Source organism: Oryctolagus cuniculus, chromosome 16, assembly GCF_051225735.1.
Source record: "Oryctolagus cuniculus isolate XC-2025 breed Fujian yellow rabbit chromosome 16, ASM5122573v1, whole genome shotgun sequence".
In the NCBI taxonomy this organism is placed as follows: Eukaryota; Metazoa; Chordata; class Mammalia; order Lagomorpha; family Leporidae; genus Oryctolagus; species Oryctolagus cuniculus.
This window is the reverse complement of record NC_142882.1, coordinates 79,553,346-79,575,911: the sequence shown is the minus strand read 5'-3', so window position 1 is coordinate 79,575,911 and position 22,566 is coordinate 79,553,346. Positions and strand designations below refer to the sequence as shown.

The 22,566-nt window shown below is 44.7% G+C and overlaps 1 protein-coding gene and 1 pseudogene across 6 annotated transcripts in view; both read right to left on the bottom strand.

Annotated features, from left to right (window-relative positions):
• Positions 1 to 22,566, bottom strand: part of CDK6 (cyclin dependent kinase 6) — a 237,500-nt gene that overhangs the window by 135,348 nt on the left and 79,586 nt on the right. The window lies entirely within an intron of this gene.
• Positions 18,534 to 20,262, bottom strand: LOC149121841 (solute carrier family 2, facilitated glucose transporter member 3 pseudogene; annotated as a pseudogene).

Here is a 22,566-nt window from a genome sequence, read left to right as displayed (position 1 = left end):
CCATTAGCAAGAACAACGCTAATTCTAATATGGAACTAGATAAATGGATAGCAAAAGGATTAATTGTCAGACACATTAAGAGAACAGCTCAATTCTATTTTGAGAAAAGAGTGTTCATGTTGATGTTTGTGTGGCTTTTCTGCACTGGGGTTGCCAGATAAAACATAGAACACTCAATTAAATTTGAATTTTAGGGGATGGCATTGTGATGTAATATGGTAAGACACCATCTATGACATCCCATATTAGGGCAGGTTTGAGTCCTGGCTGCTCCACTTCCAATCCAGTTCCTGGCTAATGCACTTGGGAAAGCAGTGGAAGATGGCCCAAGAGCTTGGGACCCTCATCCACATGGGAGACCCGGCTGAAGTTCCAGACTCCTGGCTTTGACCTGGCTAAGTACTGGCCATTGTAGCAATTTGGGAAGTGAACCAATGGAAGAAAGATCTCCCCCTCTCTCTGCCTTTCAAAAAAACTTTCAAAGGGACTCTTCCTTTTAAATAATAAATAAATAAATCTTTAAAAAATTTGATTTTCAGATAAACAACAGTCTGTTCGATTCAGTATGTTCTATTCAATATGTAGGACATATTTATATACAAAAATGATTTGGTATTTCTCTGAAATTAAATGTGAGTTGAATGCCCTTATTTTATTTGCTAAATCTGGTAACCCTAGTCTGAATACATAGAAAACCGTTTGTAAGGAGACAAAGCTACACCCTCTGCCAATGGGTATGGCACAGAGAAACTAAACGGAGAGATCTCTGTCTATAGATCAAGGTTTAAAGTGGCAGAATTAAAAGTGAGTTTTACTTTCTTGAGTTCTTCTGAATTTGTCAGTTAAAATTATATATTAATGTGCCTTTTACTAGCTGTTAGTTTTAAGTTAGTAGCCAGCAATCTTTGAAAATATAAACTTTTTTTGAAGAATTTATTTTGAAAGTCAGAGTTAGAGGGGTTGGCGCTGTGGCACAGTGGGTTAATCCTCTGCCTACAGTGCTGGCATCTCATATGGGCCCCGGTTCTAGTCCCGGCTGTTCCTCTTCCAATCCAGCTCTCTGCTATGGCCTGGGATAGCAGTAGAAGATGGCCCAAGTGCTTGGGCCCCTGCATTCATGCGGGAGACCTGGAGGAAGCTGCTGGCTTCAGATCAGCGCAGCTCTGTTTGTTGCAGCCATTTGGGGAGTGAACCAGCAGATGGAAGACCTTTCTCTCTGTCTCTCCTTCTCACTATCTGTAACACTACCTCTCAAATAAATAAAATCTTTTTTTTTTTTTTTTTTTTTAAAGAAAGATTTAGAGAGAGAGGGAGAGACAGAGAAAGATATCTTCTATCTGCTGGCTCATTCACCAATAAGAGCTGGGTCTGATTTAGTTTCACTGTTTGAAATATGTTGGAATGAAAGCTAAATAATAATGGCTTCTGAACAACCTTGAGCTTTTTTTCCGGCTGAGAGTAAAAAGCTTAAAGTTACCAGGTAACACCACCTGAGGAAAAGTCCTACGCAGCCACCCACAAGGGCCTCTTTCCCGGAATATCTGCAGCCTCCCCTTCCTTCCTCCTGCTCGTCAAAATCAGCCTATGGAGTTTCTGAACACAGTGTCTAACTTTTCCTGTGGTCCTGAAGCTGGTAAGCAGGCAATCTGCAGCACATGTTTTGGGGTGACCCCAACCCTGGGGCGCGATGCCTGCTGCTCTGCCCAGGGCCCTAAGGCCCATCAGTGCTTACTGGAGTCTCTCTAGTGCTCTCTGGCTTTGTGTGGTTGGCTTTTATCTTGTATTCTTGTGCCTCAATGGTCACACAGAAACACACCCTCTGCACACATCAGAATACACATTCACAAAGCAGCACAAGAGGCAGGCTGAGAGAATCGTTTTTCTTCTTCAGATCTGTAAACTCTTCTTATTCCCCTCTTCTGCCTTGTGTCGTCAGCATTTTTTTGATAGACAAAATGGACACTGGGAATTCAAAGTTTTTAACATTTATAAGCCTAGTTATAAATCTGCTCCATACTACAATTTACTTATCCATTCAGCCATCCAATAAACATTCACTGAACACAGAGCAAACGGATATGCTAAGATTGTATTGAATGCTAATAATCCCAAATTAACAATTCCTTTTTAGTACAAATCTTGTATGCCTGCAATGGTCTTTACTAGTGTGGCAGTGCCACCTGAAGTGGCATTGAGACTAGGTTTCAGGAATATTTCTTAATAAACCCCAGTCTCTTCCAAAGAGGTAGCCCCTGTTAGAGGTTTGCTGCGTACTCTCCTGTACTTGGTTTTATGGACTGTATGAGATACACATGCACTTTAGATAAAGGGAACCAGGCTGAACTCATATTCCTAAAATTTGCTCTTTGTTCCCCATTCAACACTGTGCTTTAATTTCTTATGTTTACATCATTCTCTTAAACTGTCACAAAGAATTCCATACAGTGTCACAGTCTGGTCAGCATCTCACCTTACTGATGAAAACAGATTATTTCCATTTTCCCCATCAGATCTAATACCACAGGAAATCCTCTTATTCACACCTGTATTTGTACTTGAATCTGGATTTCTCTGATAAGAAGCACCTGAATATGTACATTATTAGTACTGTCAGATTATCTCTAAAATGTAGTGCCAATTTATACTCCCACCAGAAAAAAGTTAACACTACCCATTTCTTTTTATTTTACTTTTTAAAGATTTCTGAAAGGCAGAGTTACAGAGAGGGAAAGAGAATTAGAGGGGGATATCTTCCATTCCCTGGCTCACTCTCCAGATGTCTACAACGGGTAGGCCAGGCTGAAGCCAGGAGCTTCATTTGGGTCTCCCACATGGGTGCAGGGGCCCAAGGACTTCAGTCATCCTCTGCTGCTTTCCCAGGTACATCAGCAGGGAGCTGGATCAGAAGTAGAGTAGCTGAGACGTGAACCGGCACCCATATGGGATGGTAGAGTTGCAGGCAGTGGCTTAACTTGTTAAACCAGCATGCTGGCCCCACAATCCATTTCTTAACGGTTTCATCAATACTGGCATTATCAAATTTTTTTCCTGCTTGCTTCAATTTACTGGGAGAAATACTTCAGTCATTGTATTGCTTTTCCTTTATCTGATTATTGTGATATTTGGGTATCTCTTCAAATTTATTAACCACTTATCTTTCTATATGCTCACAACCCCTTCTTTAAATATCCCAAGTTCAGGATCAAGTTTGCTGGGTTGTGTTTTACAGAATCCATCTTTTCTTTATCTTTGAAACAATGGAACATCTCCCATTTCCAGTATTTTGGCACCCCTCCTAGATTCCACGACTCCTCAAAGGTTACCTAGGGCTCAGCAGCTGCAGCCGCAAGTTCTTGCAGTGCCCTCAGATACAATTTCCCATTCCAGGCCAACTCCAACAAGACTAAACTAAATAACCACCCTCTGCCCCAAACTGACAGTTCTTTTCTGCTTACCTACTTCGGCTCCTCCCAAGGACAATGAGTCAAGTCAAATCCTCCCAAGTGTTGCTTCATAGTGCCTCATGGTTTTTCAGTTTAATCACTGCTGCTGTCCTTCTGGATCTGACCCTGATCTTCTGTTGTAAAGTCTCCCACATGGGACGTTGACCAATCGTCATGACCACTACAGGGACAGGGCCCACTATCTGCAGTAGAGCCTGCCATTATTCCCCCATCAAGCGCATTTCCCTCCTTCGTAACTGGCTTTGTGACACCATCATGATAAAGTCCATTGCTCTCTGCTCAAGGGGCTTCCTGTCCTCATCTCTCTGGATGCACCCAGTCTAATCACTGTCTCTAAGTGCAAACTGACAAATCTCGAGCAAGACTCCAAACCCAGGCTTCTGCTGGTTTGTGTCACTCATGACTCAGAGTACCATCTTTTTTTCTTTTTATTTCTTTTTTAAAAGATTTTATTTATTTATTTCAGAGGTAGAGTTAGAGAGAGGTCTTTCATCCGCTGGTTCACTCCCCAAATGACCACAACGACTGGCTCTGAGCTAATCCGGAGCCAGGAGCCGGGAGTTCTTCCAGTTCTCCCACATGGATGCAGGGGCCCAAGCACTTGGGTCATCTTCCACTGCTTTCCCAGGCCATTAGCAGAGAGCTGGATCAGAAGAGGAGCAGCTGGGACTAGAACCAGGGCCCATATGGGATGCCAGCATTGCAGGCAGAAGTTTAGTCTACTATGCCACAGAGCTGGCCCCTCAGGGTAACATCTTCAAGGCCCTATAGAATTGTCATACTCAGGGCCGGCGCCATGGCTCACTAGGCTAATCCTCCACCTAGCGGCGCCGGCACACCGGGTTCTAGTCCCGGTTGGGGCGCCGGATTCTGTCCCGGTTGCTCCCCTTCCAGGCCAGCTCTCTGCTGTGGCCCGGGAAGGCAGTGGAGGATGGCCCAAGTGCTTGGGCCCTGCACCCCATGGGAGACCAGGAGAAGCACCTAGCTCCTGCCTTCGGATCAGCATGGTGCGCCAGCCGCAGCGGCCATTGGAGGGTGAACCAATGGCAAAAGGAAGACCTTTCTCTCTCTCTCTCTCTCACTGTCCATTCTGCCTGTCAAAAAAAAAAAAAACTCACTCCTTGTGACTCCAGGATCCCATATGGGTGCTGGTTTGAGTTCTGGCTGCTCCGCTTTCAATCCACCTCCTGCTAGTGGCCTGGGAAAAGCAGAAGATGACTCAGTTTTGAGCCCCTGCTCCCATGCAGGAGACCTGCAAGAATCTCCTGGTTCCTGGTTCTGGTTTGGACCAGCCCTGTACGTTGCAGCCATCTGAGGAGTGAACTAGCAGGTGGAAGATCTTTCTCTCTTCCTTTCTGTGCAACTCTTTCAAAGAAATCAGTAAATCTTAAAAACTGTCACTTTTATCATGAAAGTGAAGTCCTGTGGCACTTGCCATGGCAGTTGTCACAGATTCCCTTACATGGTGGCTATTTCTCTAGGTATCTGACAATAGATTTTGAACTACCTGTATAAACTGTGTCTGGGTGATATGTTCACATTCTTTAGCATGGTAGATTGAATATTCTGCACAAGGGCTTACAGAATACATTAGGTATAAAACTGTATTTCTTTCCTGGATCAACATTCTTGTTCTTATTTAAAGCACACCAATAAAAAGTGATGCATTTTAAATTCATCGAATATTAGAATCTTTTAAAATTAGCATTTCAATTTGGCCAGCTGCCAGCAGGAAAACACAATGTGTAAGGATGGAAGGAAAACGCACAGATGTTAAATATGCTCTATTATTCCCAGGGCTTTCACTTTTTAAGCGTTCACTACACAATGGAAAATTCTTAAAATCAACTCTCTAAACTTACCATGGCATTTAGTGCATTCTATACTTAGAAAATTACAGATAAAAGTTTATAGGATTTGAGTTCCCAGAGAATCTCAGGGTTTTTAACTGGAACTCAGAAAGCAACTATTACACCATCAGCAAATAAGAGGTAGAAGGAAGTATGAAAAAACGATTTATAGTCAATAAAGATCCAAACCAGATGGAAGAAAGGCCTCCGGGTCAAATACACAAGGGACCTTGGTGGATCTTTAAGGCTGCTATGCAAAATCTACTTGGTATCAGTTACAGCCATATTGGTCAGCTCCTGGCATCACAAGTCACTTGGTCTGTACTGTGAACAGATGGATCTTTATGTGTGAACCCAGAAAGTACACAAGAGAATGACCATCATCCTTTGTATCACCAGGGCACTGGACTCTAGAAAATGCCTCATCCTTTTCAACTCATTTGATTTGCATATTTTTTTTTTAAAAAAAAGGTCTTTTAAAAATAAATTAATTTGAAAGGCAGAGTGACAAAGAGGGAGGGAGGAGACAGATTTTCCATCTGCTGGTCCACCCCAAATGGCCTGCAATAGCCAGGGCTGGGCTGGGTTGAATCTGAGAGTCAGGAACTCTATGCAGGTTTTCCTTGTAGGTAGCAGGCACCTAAGCACTTGAGCCATCATCTGCTGCCTTTCAGGTTCATTAGCAGAAGGCTGGATGGGAAGCAGAGGAGGAACCTGATCCCAGCACTCCAAGATGGGATGTGGGCATGCCACACATCCCATGTGTGGCTGGCTGCTTAACTCACTGTACCACAAGACCTGCTCCTGGTCACACATTCTTTACCCTTGTTGTACAGATAAGAAAACAGAGGCTCAGAGAAGTTAAATGACTTGACTAGGTCCTGTTGTTAGTAAGTAGATGTCTGGTGGGGACTCATTCATCACAACATGTAAATAAAATGAAATAAGCAGATAGTAACTCCCAAGACGTCAGATCTTTAAGTACTGTAGTGTCTCCCCAAATCTGGTCTGGGTATTGCTTCCTGAAGTTCCATAGAGGGCAACTCTACTCATATCCCAAGCTGTATCTCCCATTCAGACCTGTGCAATTAATGCTAATACAAAGTTTGCAAGTTGATTTTATCAGTAAGACCAACAGGATAACATAAAATACATGCCAGTGTCCAAAATCTGCCCTGACACCCTTCAAGATGGGCATGCAGAATCATTCCCACCATCATGGGTGTATATTTGATGGTCTGAGTACACTTTGGCCCTCCTCTGTGTGTCTCATAGGGAACAGCTGATCTGATCGCCCTGCAGTGCTTGCCATTTGCATCCTGTAAGTTTCTGGAGGCATTCTGCTTTACTTATTTTTAGCCACTTCTGGTGACTGCAGAGAACTTTACATCTAAAAAATGTACAGTAAGTGCTTATGGAATTGAACAAAAATCATGTGTTCATTCCACTTATATGCTTATTGGATAAATATGCAAATAACCGCTAGAAGCTGAGAGACAAATAATGAGGAAGGATAAGAACTTTGATGATACATGAATATTACCAAAATGAGAGCTTGACAGAAAGCATTAGAGCCCTTTGCAAGGAAAAGGACATACACCTAGGCTGAGGCTCTAGTTGAGAATCAAATGTGAAGAGAGGAAGTTCTAGTGAAGACTAGTATCACTGATTCCTGGGTTAGGTCAGTAAGAACTGAGGGCGAAGTTTAAACTAACATTGCCTTTACAGGAGTGTGCGAGGAAGTATGGCGACTCATTCACACCGTAGCAAGATGTTTAAGTGAAGGTCTTTATTAGAGGAAACAATTCTATCCAAGTGAGGACAAAACCCCATTTACAGGGTTGTTGGAAAGCCCATGGGCCTGGAACAGACTGGATCTGGTTTACAGTCTCAACACTGGTGCCAACTGCAGGACCCTGGGCAACGCCGACTTCGGAGGGACACACGTTGGGGGTGGGACTAGGAATTCCAATGTGTTTTCCAATGTGAAAATTGTATACTTTCATTGATTTGTATATAAGTGATGCCTTCAAGCCTTTAAAAATGGCTTCCTGTGTAGCTTAAAAATGACTCCTCCAGTTTTGTTTACATTTCCAATTTGTAGCTCTCACTAGAGAAATCTGGCCAACCTCTCAAGATTTTGGTTTGCCTTGGGACTGTACTATATTTAGGAAATTGCAAGCAAAAAAAAATATATATATAAACCAGTAAAATGAAAATGGGTTGAACCTACACAATCAACAAGAAATATAGAGTCACAGTGATCCAACTTTACTGCACCAAGTCATTTCTGAACAAAAGTGAAACAAAGTAACAGATCCCTGTCAGGCTGGAAGGCCAAGCTTCTCCAACGTTACAGTCGCTGAGGACCTGATGGAACGGGTGGTAATGCTGGTTGTGAAAAATCTGTCGTGTGATATATTTGCAATTTGCATTGGCTTTTTCATCCAGTTAATCACTACAAGAAAAATTCCAGCCTAGGAGGCCTTTCTGTTTTTCACAAAGGAAACAGACACAGATTCTGATATCTACAAAGAAACAAATAAATTCCAGGAGTGTTTTCTGAGTTGCATGGCGGAACAAGGCGATAGAATTCCTTCAAAATACTGAAATTCTGTTTCTAGTGATCCTCAAATCTTCATTTGTTCTCAAATTAAGGCATAAAATACAAAGACACACAAGAAAAACTGCAAAGAATACCTAGGCAATGATGAATCTCCTACTTTAGATGCCAGATTACTTCTCAGACCTTAGGGAGAAAAGGGGTGTTCAGGATAAATTTTAGCTTTGAAGTTGAGGTTTCATTCACCACTGTTACGGTTTGTATGTCATCCTTCCTGAATTTTAAGAAGTGAGGCAGGATCTTTTCATTGGAGAGAAGAGAATTTAACTGGAGACTCTCCTAATACGGACGTTTTTAATGACAACAGTATGGCTACAGCAACCACACACACAGATGACAACACACAGATTTATGAGGAAATATCCTAACGGTTGTAATCATGTAGGCAGTTCTATTAATTTCTTATAAAGAAATGAGGCTGCAACTTGGTAAAGCATACTGTATGCATTCCTGAATGGCTGGAGAGTAAATCTGAAGAAATAAAGTTTATTTTCCTTAACTCTTAATATAATTTTAGAGGTGTCAGACAAAAACCAATGCATGGAATGAACAGCCAATATCTAATAAAAAGTTTTTACTTCTGAATCCTCTCATTGACACCATGGAGCTTAATAACAATAAAATTTAATGCATCTGTCTTTATTTCATTTCTGAATTTATTTTACACACTTAGAGGCTTAATAGCAATTAAAATTATAAAAGTAAAGTACTTCAAGTGACCCACAGGGCATGGAAATGCTAAAACATTCATGTAAATAGGACTCAGTCATTAAAGAGCACTGACAAAGATATATAAATTATGTTTAATTCTACTATGGTGACTTAGATGAAAACAGCCTGATGGGTTGTGCAAGAGCCACAAATCTAGCTCCTGGCTCTTTACTTGTGTGAACTTGGGCAAGTCATTAATTAGCTACTTACGCCAGCTGCCTCCAACTGCAAAATCAGGACAGTGCATAAGAATACACTCTGGGAAGTCTCCTTCAGTATTTAATCTTTTGAAAAAGACAAGTTCAATCAAGATACAAATGTATAGGAAATGCTAATTTTCCTTAGACTTGCACACGAAACAATGTCTTCCAATGGCATTGCAGAGCCTGAACTCTGCCACTGCTGATGCAAGTGGTCATGTGTATTGATTCCCCAGGCTTGTGTCTACACGACAGAGAGCTCTGAGGATAAACAGCGGATAAGTTCTGGGGAGAAGAATGCAGTGACTCATTAGCACTGGAAGTGAAACGAAATGCTGCCCCAAGTCCTGTCGAAACTTCAGGATCTAAAATGAGAAACTACTTTTTCCCATGAGAAATCAGTGATTATAATTTCAATGAGGGTCAGCAAAGGTCTTCATGTTCTTAGCGGACAGGTTTAAACACAAGTGTTTTCAATGAAATATGCCATTTTATAAAATACAGGCCCGATTAATTAATATCAAAACTAAGAGAATTTTTACAGAATTACATATGGACACAGGACTAGCAAAGCAGTTCACCCTGACTGATGCTGCTGCTATTCTGAATACCAGAGTGGTTAGTAATGATCGGTGCCTTCCCCTGGAGCTCAAACTGGCTAATCATCACTCAGTAAATTGGTATTTTCTCTGCTATTCCTGTTTCCAAGCAGCTAGCACTCTTCTGGAGTCCACACTATCTCCAGGTAAGTAAGCCTGGCATCTTATAACAGATCCTGAAGTCAAGCCTGGAAAACACTTCTGAGAACACAATGCTGTTTGAACAGAGTAGTAATCACTGATTCAGTTTCTCTACATTTCCCTACTTAGCTGAAATAAGAAACGACTTTATGGTGAATACATTCAATTCTGAACACCAAACTGTGACATTTATGAACTAATTCAACTCAATGCTTCAATATTCACCCAAACCAAAATAGAAGTCAATTACTGGTTATCCCCTCAAACCAGAGATCAACAACACGAGTAACAGAGAAATCATACACAGTTTGCCCACAGAGCCAAGAAGACACCTACAACGCAAGGTTGAGCTCACGTTCACATGTATCTCTGTGCACTCCACTGATTTTCCTTCGGATCTAGTAGCTAAAATATTATCAGTACCTGACAAGGCAGAGTTTGCCAAATCTAGGCATTATTTTGACATTAAATACTTTTATGTATTACTGGGTATAGTTAAAATTGGACAAAAAGATCATCTTTAGAAATGGCAAGTCTTGCTCCAACAGGCCCATGGCAGAAGCTGAACATGGCCCTTGCTGCCCCTACGCCAGCTCTGCGATTCCCTCCTACTCCCTGCTATCAGCGAGATGAGAGGACCCCTGGAGTTGCTGCCTCGATTGGCCCTAACTCCCAAGTCAGTGCCTGGAACGATGTAAAGGGAGACTTGACTCCTGAGTCAGTGCCTGGAACGATATAAAGGGAGACTTGACTCCTGAATCAGTGCCTGGAACGATGTAAATGGAGACTTGACTTCTGCCTGTTTCACCGTGACATCTTAGAAAAGTCCCTACCCCCTGAGCTTCTTTCTTAATCTGTTAAGATGGGCATCCTAGACTAGATGACATCATAGGACCACGACAGCCTGAACACTTAGTGATCATGATGCCTCTTCTTCCACACTGGAAGAGGGCGAGTCCAGTCAGTGTGACACCACGTTCCTCCTAGTCAATTATCCCAACGGTCACTTCCACTCCTCACTCAGAGTCATTTTTTTCCTGTTATTTATTGGGGAGGGGGTGAGGGGGCACCCATCCACTGGTTCACTTCCCAAATGCCCAGAACAGCCATGCTGGGTCAAGAGGTAGGAATCCAATTTCCCAGGTGGGTGGCAGGAACACCCAAGGACTTGAGCCATCACCTGCTGCCTCCCAGGGGTACACATCAGCACGAAGTGGGAAATGGGAACAGAGCCCAGATTCAGAACCAGGCATCTCAGTGGCAGCATAACTGCTATGACAAGTGCCTTCCTGACACTTAAAGTTATTTATTTGAAGGGCTGAGTCAGAGAGGGGGAGACGGAGACTAAGAGATCTTCCATCTGCTGGTTCACTTCTCAAATGCCTGCAACAGCCAGGCTGAAGCCAGAAGCTGCATCCGGGTCTCCCACGTGTGTGGCAGGGGCCCAAGCACTTGGGCTACCTTCTGCTGCTTTTCCCAGGGAGCTGGATCGGAAGTGGAGCAGCTGGGACACGAACTGGTAGCCCATATGGGATGCCAGCATCGCAGGCAGTGGTTTAACCTGCTGTGCTGCAGCGCTGCCCCTAAAGTTATCTTCATGGTGTCTGAATCTTCCTCAACAATACTGAGGAAAAATTCAAGTGTGATTATCCCCTCCAATGTCTGTCCTTGGTGCCATCACTCAGGTGGATATCAGCTCCCATCTCCAATGCTCATCACTACTGACCAGTCTCAGAATTGTCATTTGCACGTCCCCAAACAAAATGCTATCCATTGAGAAGACCAAGTTCTGCTTATTCAAGGCTGAACCCACCACCTGCTGCAGTTAAAACATGAAAACGAACTGCTCATTTTTGCCTCTCTATTCTCTAACCAGTCTTAAGTATTAGTTCACAGGAACTTGATTTCACACAGGGGCCCATCTCATTCACCTGTCCCTCATGGACAAACCCAGCCCAGAGCGCGGCATGTGCTCCATTCACTCTGTTGGGATCACAGCAGTTTAATCACGCTCATCCTCACAGAAACAAAACTGCAGCTTCTTTTTGTCTCCCCGTTTCTTCCCTCATCTTGCAACACCTTCCTCCTCTGCCAGGGGTTCTCGCTTCCCAAAGCTCTCGCCTACGGCCTCAAGAGCTTGTGGTGATGGAGCCCTGGACAGTGGAGCCAGCTCGAGCCTGCCAGCTTGAACCGCTTCAGTTTGAGCTGAGGAGTTTACCGTCCCCCTCCTCCTCTTCCCCGTGGCAGTAAATTACCGACGATTAAAGTGCCCGTTTCCCCTCACCCTCTGCTCCCAGTAAAAACACAAAACCCATCCCTGAAGCACCGCGCTAATTTCCCAAGGCATTATGATTGATAATGATCAGCAGAGCGTGGGATCACAGCTCCCCCTCATTTACCGGGCCCTTTGAAGGGTTAAAATATGGCAGATGTTGATAGCTGACACTCCTTGCTAACAGGAAAGACACACTGCTGCAGGGCCCACGCCCGGCCCACGCTCGGTGTCCCGTGCCCGCAGCTGTCTGTGTAGAGCTAATTGTATCCACTTGTTTAACCTCAGGAACGTCTTGGGGGGGACCCAGTGCCACAAGGGTACCTTCTATTTTTTTTTTTAACGGTCATTTCCTCTCTGGTGTAACTTGCATGACAGTATGTGACAAGCAGAAATTAATGGGGACACTGCTGTGCCAATTCCTCCTGAATTGCTGACACTGGCTACAGGCTGCCTGTCTGCCACCCAGCCAAGACCTCACATGAAACATGGCGAGGGGCCCACAGCTCTATTCACCAACAAGCCAGCTGGTCAGTGATGAGAGGAGCTCGAACAATGTGGCATGCACAAACCAGGAAGAAAATGCCTTACAGACCAATTCAAACCAAGGAGGTGGCGTTTGCTGGGAGTTAATATGCTGGTTTATTTTCCTGAGTGGCAAACTGGAGGACTACCATCTCCAGAGCATCGTAGAAATAAGACTGTTCCAAGGCCGCCCAACGTCTAAGTCGGGACAGGATCATCACTCCCCCACAGGGAAGCCGCTCAAAACGCCCCTCCAAAGAGGTTTTCCCAGTAGCTGTTTCCAGGAAGGTCTGACAGCCAAAAGATAGGTATCTCTTGCTTCCCGTTATCCACCGCAGTGCTGCCCAGTTTAGACATTCTATGCATGAGCATCTCTCATTCTTTCTTGCACATACAAGCGTACACACAAGCACACACACAAAAGAACTGCCGTTCAAGCTCCTGAATCGCTGGCCATCTTTTACAAGGTGGGGGACTCCGCCCCCAGCCTCGGCAAATGCCCCTTCTCCTCCTAAGATGATCAGGAATCAAACTCAGCTGGTGTTCATTTAACACGGTGGCTCTGTTTGTAGATGACACCTTGCTGATTTTGGCACAGATGAACCAATAGAGATACATGAAAAAAAGGCACTGTAGACAATGGTGATCCTGTGTATAACTCCAGAGTCAAGTTTAAGGAGAGAAGCTGGGATGCTGCGATGGGGAAGCTACACTGGTAAGGGTTCTGGTACAATCTGGGAAGCCCTCCGTGCGTTTTTAAAGGGTACGACAAAAGGGCTCCTCAATTTTGTGGCCGGGCATGGCATACAGTCAAATTCTGTTGCTCTGAAGTAATGCATATTCTCATTAAAACAAGCATCTATCGCATTCACTTTTGCTTCCATTCAAAGTTTTAAAGTATACCAGTTGATATGAACTGATGGTTGCCAATTTCTGAGAAATAAAGATCACTCAGAGCCAACCAGGGAATTCGGCTGATGTGCAAGGTGCAGGTTTTGGTTTAAGTTAGGCCTCTTGCTTTGGAGGAGACAGAGGGGAGCATGCAGTAACCTGGAGCTCTCAGGCCGATCCTTGGTGGAAAGAGGGTACACGTTTCTTTCTCCAAGGGGACTTTCCCAATACAGCAGTGGTCTCAGAATGGTCATCTTTGGGCCACAACAAGGGCAAGGACAGGCAGATTATCTCCCGGACAGCAAATGGAATTAACAAACTTAAGTCCACTTGGATGAAAAGCATAAGATGAGAGCAGGAGTCGCTTTCACTGGATAAAGGCTCTGGGAATACTTTCAATGGATGGGCTGTTAGTCCTGTAAATTTAATTTGTGTGAGTGATCTACTGAATTTAGATAGTTTAAAATGTTTCTAACTCAGAGCTGGAACACAGGCCTGGAAAAAACACAAAGGAAGAAGTCATGGAAATGCTAATCTCTTAAGCAAACCATTTCCAAACTATACTGCATAACGCAATCTGAACCACCTTTAAAAATATATTTATTTATTTATTTCGAAAGAGTTACAGAGAGAAGAAGACAGAGACATCTTCCATCCTTTGGTTCCATTGGTTCATTCCCCAGATGGCCACAACAGCCAGTTCTGGGCCAGGCTGAACAGAGAAGCCAGGAGCAACATCTGAGTCTCCCACGTGGGTGGCAGGGGCCTGAACACTCACACCATCCTCTGCTGCTTTTCCCCAGGCCATCAGCAGGGAGCTGGAATGGAAGTGGAGCAGCTGGGACTCAAACTGGCACCTATGTGGAATCTGGTGTCGCAGGTGGCAGCTTAGCTCACCACACAACACCAGCCCCAACTTGAACCATGTTTTAAATGTTCACTACCAGTACAGTCTTACAGGAGCTATGCTTTCAGACAGTAAAGTGACACTGTAATGAAAGTTCAAACATTCCAATCCAAATGATGCTCAAAACATACTGGCTAAATAGTAGGTTCCTTTGCTCAGGACTATTACTAAACAGGAGTCCCATACAACTACATGTATTTCTCTCTTATGTGAGAACTGGGTGATCTGAACTGAAATCTCTCAGGATTAATTCTGCAAATGTTACCAAAGCCAAGTGCCTGTGAAAGCCTGAGTTCCTCCTGGCTTCAAGTGTGATAGCCACAGCTTGTGCAGTGGCTCTGCAGCCTAGCCCAATGGCTTAGTCGAGAGGTCTGCTGTGGGGGGCTGTGAACACACTGCCCACACTGCCAGAGAAGCCACCTTGCTGGGAAGGCTGCAAGACCTGGTCCAGCAATGTTACCCAAACGGGTGCCCTGCACATCGTCTCTCACTAGTTAAAATGCTATTCTCTTTGATGAATTTGGCTGCAGCTTACATTTCTGGGCTCCCTCTTCTTTCTGGACTGTAGATGCACAATTTAAAATATGCAGAAAGAATATCAGAATTCTACATATGAAATTTCATTACATGAAGACTTTAAAAAATACCTATTTTTAGGCTAAACAGGGGCTAATTTTTCTTTTACCTTTCAGAATTATTATTTCAAAACAACCACAGTAACATTAATAATAGAAAATCCATATGGAACTATGCACAACCTGGTCACTGAGATATGGGAAAGAATCCCACCTTGCATTACTGCCAACCACCTGTCTAAAGAGCCAGAAGCAGAGTTGCAGTTAGAGGAAAGTCACCCTTTCCAGCAGAGCCCCATCTCACAGCCAAGGGAGTCTTCATCTAAAGGCTCAACGACCACAGGGAATGATGAGAACTAAAATACTAACAGCAAGGGTTTTGCTAAGGGGTCTGAGATGTGTAAGCACCAAAGAGAGAACAGAAGATTAAGCAGCCACTGAAAGGGCAAGAGAGGGTGTCTTCAGGGTCCAATCTCTTTGTATAAGAGTCCTGGGAAACTGGGCGATGCCTGTGGAGGTGCACAGGATGAGCGAGCAGCAGGAGGAAACCCCTCAGCTCTAACCCTCTCCTTCTTTCATATGCTTCTTCTCCTTTTCAATGGATGCCTCCCTCTCTACCTATAAATAGGGTCCCCAGAAGGCCAAATGCCTTCACCTCACACTCCCCTTCTCCAGGGAGCCAGAGGAGCCAGAATTCTAAAGTTCTGGATGCAAATTCCACCCAGCAAAGGCAGTATTGTTTACATGTATGGGGATGAGTTCAGTACATTCTATCCAAAAGGAAGCTATGGGTACAAAAGAAACAAATCATCAATAAACTGCTTCTTACCCAGAGCGAAGTGACAGTGCCCACACATTCCTGCTCTCAAGTGAAGGCCACACTGCACCTTCACTCATACTATTTCAGATGTGGCCTACGTGAAGACTCATGTCCCCAAGGTGTACCTTGACATGGAACAGACAAGCATGCCATGACCCTAAACAGCAACACACTTACACTGGGTAATAATCGCTCAGGAAAATTCCTCTCCCGGAGCTGAGGCTACAGATTCTACATTGGCTATGAACATTCTCCTCTGAATTCCTTTAAAGCTACAAGTTGAAACAAAATAAAAACCAACACATACAATCTCCTAAAGAAGAAAATGGAGAAATACTGAACCTCTACCAAAAACTATTTTAGGTTTGTCATTTGGAGGGCTCTCTCCCATCTGGGAACTGGAATGGCCATAGACATGAGGGTCCACTACGAGGGGAAGGAGTTATTTGGTCCAGTGAGGAGTGAGTGTGGGGAGCAACTGGGAGCAACTCGGACTAGACTAAGTTACTGGAATTAAGACTTATTCTATGCATCTGCTCTCCCACAATATGGCGCTGGGAGAGGAGGAAACAGCTTCTACACAGCTGCCTCCAGTTCAACCAATAAACAGCAGGACCTGCTCCTGATTGGAGGACAGCAGCGTACTCGGTGTGTGGGTAGCAGAGTTGGGATTGGCAGAAGAGGACTATAAAGGAGGAGAGAGACAACATGAACCAGGAACATCTATCTGGAGGAACACCTGTGCAGTCCCCGAGAGAGCCGGCCGGCGGTGTGCCGCTCCCCTGCGGAAGTGGGGAAAGTGGCAGGGGGCCCGCCCCTCCACGGAGGTGGAGGGACGGTAGCCAACCCGGGAAGAACCAGCAGCAAACCCGGGGAGGGCCGAGCAGACAAAAGAACAGCGCAGGGTCCTGTGTCGTTTCTCCACGAAGAGGGGGAGCGACAAGTGAGGTTTTCTACAAATTGCCTTCCCTTCTCTGTTCTCCACCCAAAATTAGAACCATCAACAACCATTAACTATAATGCCCATCTTAGTAACAACCCTAGATTTCAAGTAATGCTATATACAAACTATAATATTAAAGATAAAAGTTCCAAAGGAAATTAACAGCTTTTTTAGACGGGCACATAAGCTTTCCCGGAAATAAAACTTAGGTGTTTCCTTTACGCCTCAAGGACAGGGACTGTTAAGAAGCAACTAGCAAACCTCAGGCACCATCTCGTCTACCCCTCAAGAAAGAACGATGTTTCTCCCTGAGATTCTTCCCTTCCTGTTGCCCCTGGACCTCTGCAGGGCCAAGTCTTCTACTCTACAACTTCTCTTCCAATGTCCCTCTAACCTGATTTCCTTATGTTTGCATTCTTTGGTAAAATTATTTCACACTTAACAAAATATTTATGCAATAAACCCAGAAGATAAAATAAATAAAACTCAAGTTACTTTGCTGTGTCGAGCTGCATGGAAGTGAGGAAGGTGTTCTCACCTAGTCCCCTCCCTCGGCCCTCCACACCCTCCTCTCTGCTTCCTGCTAAGTCTGAAGTTGGGGGGCTGCATCCTTACCCTCACTCCCCTATAATCCCTGTAGGACAGTATTAAGTATTAGAACCTAAGGAAGGTGTTTAAATTTAACTGAAAAGTGATCCCTGTTAAATATAAGAGTAGGAATAAGAGAGGGAGGAGATGTACAATTTGGGACATGCTCAATCGGACTTGCCCTAAATGGTGGAGTTAGAATCGTGCCAGGGGATTCCAATACAATCCCATCAAGGTGGCATGTACCAATGCCATCTCACTAGTCCAGGTGATCAATTTCAGTTCACAATTGATCACACTGATAGGTCTAAGAGTCAAAGGGATCACACAAACAAGACTAGTGTCTGCCAATACTAACTGACAGAATCCAAAGGGGAGAGAACGATCCATCATGGGAAGCGGGATACACAGCAGACTCATAGAATAGCAGATGCCCTAAATAGCACTCTGGCCTCAGAATCAGCCCTTAAGGCATTCGGATCTGGCTGAAGAGCCCAGGAGAGTATTTTAGGCATGGAAAGCCAAGACACCCTAGGGAAAAAAAAAAGAAGAAGAAGAAGAAGACCTAAATAAAGATCTCTGCGAGTGAGATCCCAGTGGAAAGAACGGGGCCATCAAAGAAGGAGGTACCTTTCTCTGAAGGGAGGAGAGAACTTCCACTTTGACTATGACCCTGTTGGAATAAGATCGAAGTTGGCCAACTCAAAAGGCTTCCACAGCCTTGGCAACTCATGACTAGAGCCTAGGGAGATTACTGACGCCATAAACAAGAGTGTCAAATTGTTAAGTCAACAACAGGAGTCATTGTGTACTTACTTCTCATGTGGGATCTGTCCTTAGTGTGTTGTCCAATGTGAAGTAATGCTATAACTAGTACTGAAACAGTATTTTACACTTTGTGTTTCTGTGTGGGTGCAAACTGATAAAATCTTTACGTAATATATACTAAATCGATCTTCTGTATATAAAGATAATTGAAAATGAATCTTTGGCCGGCGCTGTGGCTCACTAGGCTAATCCTCCGCCTTGTGGCGCCGGCACACCGGGTTCTAGTCCCGGTCGGGGCGCCGGATTCTGTCCCGGTTGCCCCTCTTCCAGGCCAGCTCTCTGCTGTGGCCTGGGAGTGCAGTGGAGGATGGCCCAAGTGCTTAGGCCCTGCACCCCATGGGAGACCAGGATAAGTACCTGGCTCCTGCCTTCGGATCAGAACAGGGCGCCGGCCGCAGCGGCCATTGGAGGGTGAACCAACGGCAAAGGAAGACCTTTCTCTCTGTCTCTCTCTCTCACTGTCCACTCTGCCTGTCAAAAAAAAAAAAAAAAAAAAAAAAAAAGAAAAGAAAAAAAAGAAAATGAATCTTGATGTGAATGGAATGGGAGAGGGAGCGGGAGATGGGAGGGGTGTGAGTGGGAGGGAAATTATGGGGGGGCATTGTAATCCATTAACTGTACTTTGGAAATTTATATTTACTAAATAAAAAATAAATTAAAAGAAAGAAAAAAGAAAAAAAAAGGAAGGGAGACTTGGAATATACAAAGAGCAGCCAATCCTCCTGCAATGAAGGTAGGTTCTCCTTGGTCTCTCCTAAAAGAGAAGAGAATGTCCAAGAAATGAACATTTAAAAAGCCACTGGAGATCCAACTACTCCCAGTGCTGGGTTCATCTGAACGCCTCTGAGGAGTGTGGGATGGAAAAGGAATCAAGCAGCGGCATTCAGAAGCCATCCTGGGTTCACCCTGACGAGGTCTCTCCTTCGCGCAGGGAGAGGTTGCTTTTTGGAGTAGGGAGGGAGGCGGAAGGAGGCACAACTTAGATATGGGTGGTGGTCGCAACAGGCTGCATGGATGCTGTTCATCTCCATCATGGGACCTTTCCCCAATTTATTGGCGTCCAGAGCCTGCCCTTCAAAGGCCTGTGTGTGTTATCCTCAAAAGCCCTGCCTCGGGTCTCAGGAACTTTGAAGAAGGTGAAAATAAAGAAGGCAGTGAGGAAGACAGCACAGATCATGAAAATGTAGGCTCCTAAACAGTATGTGGCTGGGGGAAGAGCAGTCTAACCAAAAACTTGGAGGTCCAGTTGGAACAATTAGACCAGCGGGGCATGGTCCCTGGCCAGAGAGTTCAGCCCCAATAAACCAGTGGATGGGGCCTGGTCCAATTTCAAAGAAGGCCACACAGATCAAGATGGTGGCAATACAGACTAAGCTTACTACATCATACTTATCCTTGAATAACAAAGAAACGGTTATAAGGACAGGGGAAAAAGCCCATCAGATGCAGAGTCCTCCTTCCTGCCCTTTCCACCAGAAACAACAGAAGACAGCATTAACCTCCACGCCAAGGGTCACACCTGCAACCTTGAAGATCCCTGTCAGGTAACACAACACAGCACTGATCCCAGAGAGCTGCAGGACAACGGAAGCGAAGACGGGCTGCCGGCAGCTGGGTGCCCTGCAGAGTTCCAGCACTGTGGTGTGCTTTTCCCTGGGCCATCCTAGCACTCTCGCCTTTCATCTCCTGCATGTCTGGGGCCACACCCTGGGTGCCCCATAACCGCTGCAGGATCTGCTTGGCATGATCTTCATTTCTGTTCAATGGCAAGAATCTAGGACTTCCAGGGCAAAACGGAAGGGATGCATTTTGCAGAATAGCACCGGCCATGGATCTTCAGACCCAAAGATGACTTACAGACCAAAGATCTGAGCCACCAGAACACTGACAACGAAGCCCAGCTGGTTCAGAGTGCCAAAGGCCCCTCGTCGGGAAGTGGGAGAAATCTCTCCAACTCACACGGTCACAATACCTGCGCAGGGTCTGCAGAAGAGGCCAGCAGCAAAGTGGCCCAGGATCAGCATTTTCACTGACTTAGTTATTTTATAGTACCCCATGGGGTAGCCGCTGAATACAGCCAGTAGGTTGATCCTGAACATTGAATCGTGGCTGCTGGAGTGGTTGACAAAGGGTCCAACAGAAGATGAGCCAATCATGCCACCAACAGAGAAGATGGCCACAGACAAGGACTGAAGGCTAGGAGGGTCATCTGACTTCTCATCCAGCATGTAGCTGAGAAAGTCCTTTATGATCATCTCAGGAGCACTGATGGCTCCAGTGTTGTAGGCAAACTGGAAATGCTGTGGTGGCAAAGAATAGGTATGGGGTGATATCCTTATGGCTCTCCTCCATTTCTCTGCTATACTAAGACTTGACAATTCCTCCAATTCCTTTTCAAGGTAATGCTTCCTTCCAGACTAGGAAAGTGTGGTTGGCTCCCACAGAGCCATTCAACCACCCAATTCCCGTGGCAGGAGCACCTCTGCACTGGTCCTGGGCTGCTTGCCTGGGAGTGCTAGGGACACAGCCTGCTGTGCCCCATGCCGCCGGGCTGTGCAGCCTTTAGGATGCCCCACACTGCTTCAAAAAGCCAAGGATTCCATGCAGAAGGATCCACTGATGGGGGTGGGGGAGTGGCGGGGAGACTGACTCTGTGTCTGCTCCTTCCTTCCGCTCCCAGGATGTGCGCCCACTGCGAATGGAGCAGAGTCCTGGCACCCTGACCTGGCCTCACCTATCTCCACACCCAATCACCCAATGGATGAGCCAACAGGGGCTAATCTCTACTTGTTAAAATAGCCCACTCTCGGCTCTAGTGCCACACTGAAGCGGGTCAGAACACTGCATGGCGCGTCAAAAGCTATCCAACTGTCCACATGCTGTATCTGTGAGTTGGGGTACTACGATTTGTATTTTCAAGGCAATCCAGCAAGCAGCTGGAGATAACATTTACAGGTTTCACGGCTCTTCTTGATGGTTCGTTAGGCCTCTTATCAGAACAAGAATAGAGATCTCTGTTATGGCTTTCCTGTGGCAAGTAAAATACAAGGCCACGATTTTCCAGTCCATTTCCTCTGGCAACATGGTCATCAATCACCAGAGGCCTCTTCTGGTTGGGGGAAAGAAAGCCCAGTGGTTTCTGCCCCAGTGAAATGGGACTCTCCCCCAACCCAGCTTAAGGTGATCCTCAGAGTTTGCTGCCTCCACCTTAATAGCTTCTGCTGTGATGGCTGCCACGCTCCCAGGGCTGACCTGGCACACTGCAGATGTAGCTGTGGCGGAGGCATTTCAGCCTGAGATAGAAGCCATTCTGAATGCGCTTCGTGGAGACTGTTTTCTAAATCCAACAGGGGGACCATCAAAGCTGATCTTTAAGCGATGTCTCCTCCTACTGTAAGCCACACTGGTCTCTTTTCACTGTCATTATGCGCAAAAGGCCACACTGGGAAAAAAGACAATGGTCTTTAGGGCAAAGAAAAGAAAAGCTTAAAAAATAATAAACATACATTGAAATTCCCTAGTACTACCTTCCTCTTTTAATTTGGAAGAAACGTAATTGTCTTTGAGGGGATAGCGGACTTACAGACAAACATGCTATTGTATATGCACGTGTATGTCAAGAAAAACTGGAAAGACATTTGATACTCCTTCATTAAACCAGTGCTGCATTCATAATTCCTTATCTGTTCATAGGCAGTCTTCCTGCACCAGCCAATACAGGATTGAAAAAGAATTTTTTTGAGCAGGCATTGAGTAAAACAAATACCTCCTAAAAACCATTGGTTCAATATATCTTGTAATAGTTAGGAAATTATCTTTTATTTCAGAGAGAGAGAGAGAGAGAGAGAGATCTCATCAGCTGGTAAACTCCCCAAATGCCCACAATAGCTGGGGCTGGGCTGGGGCTGAAGCTGGGAATATAAATGCAGGTCTCTCACATAGGTGGCAGGAACCCAATTACATGACCAATCACTGCTGCCTCCTGGGGTCTACATTAGCAGGAACCTGGGGTCAGGCCCAACCACCAGGAATCAAACCCAGGTACTCTAATACGTGTTGTGGGTGCCTCAACCAGCATCTCACCTGCTAGGCCAAACACCCACTCCTACGAAGTTCATTTTAACAAGAACCCTGTAAGTTCATTTTAACTAAAAAATTCTAAAAATATACGTTACTAAAGAAATCTTTACCACCATAGTAAAAATAAGCTGGTAACTTCATTCTATATGCAGACATTAAAAGTTTACTACTCACCAGCAACTGCTTCCATTTATAATCAGGTAAAACTCTCCCACAGCCTGATTATTACAATTAATGTTAAAATGCCAGCAAGATTAATGGAGCTAACAGCAACAGTGTTAATAAGTCTTACTAGAAGACTCATCACATCATTTTTCCCGACCCTTAAATATCTACCACTTTATCAATATCACTGTCATAAAAATGTACTGAAGGTTTTAATGTATACAAATCAGTTATTTTACAAAATCTGTCCTACTGTGTCGCCTAACAGCAAAGGAAATTATTTTCTATTGTTAATGCTGGGCTACAAAGACAAGACTCAGATGTAAGAATATCAACTTCTCTAATACAAACTATTAAGCTGAACCATAGGAAGCTGTCACTTTT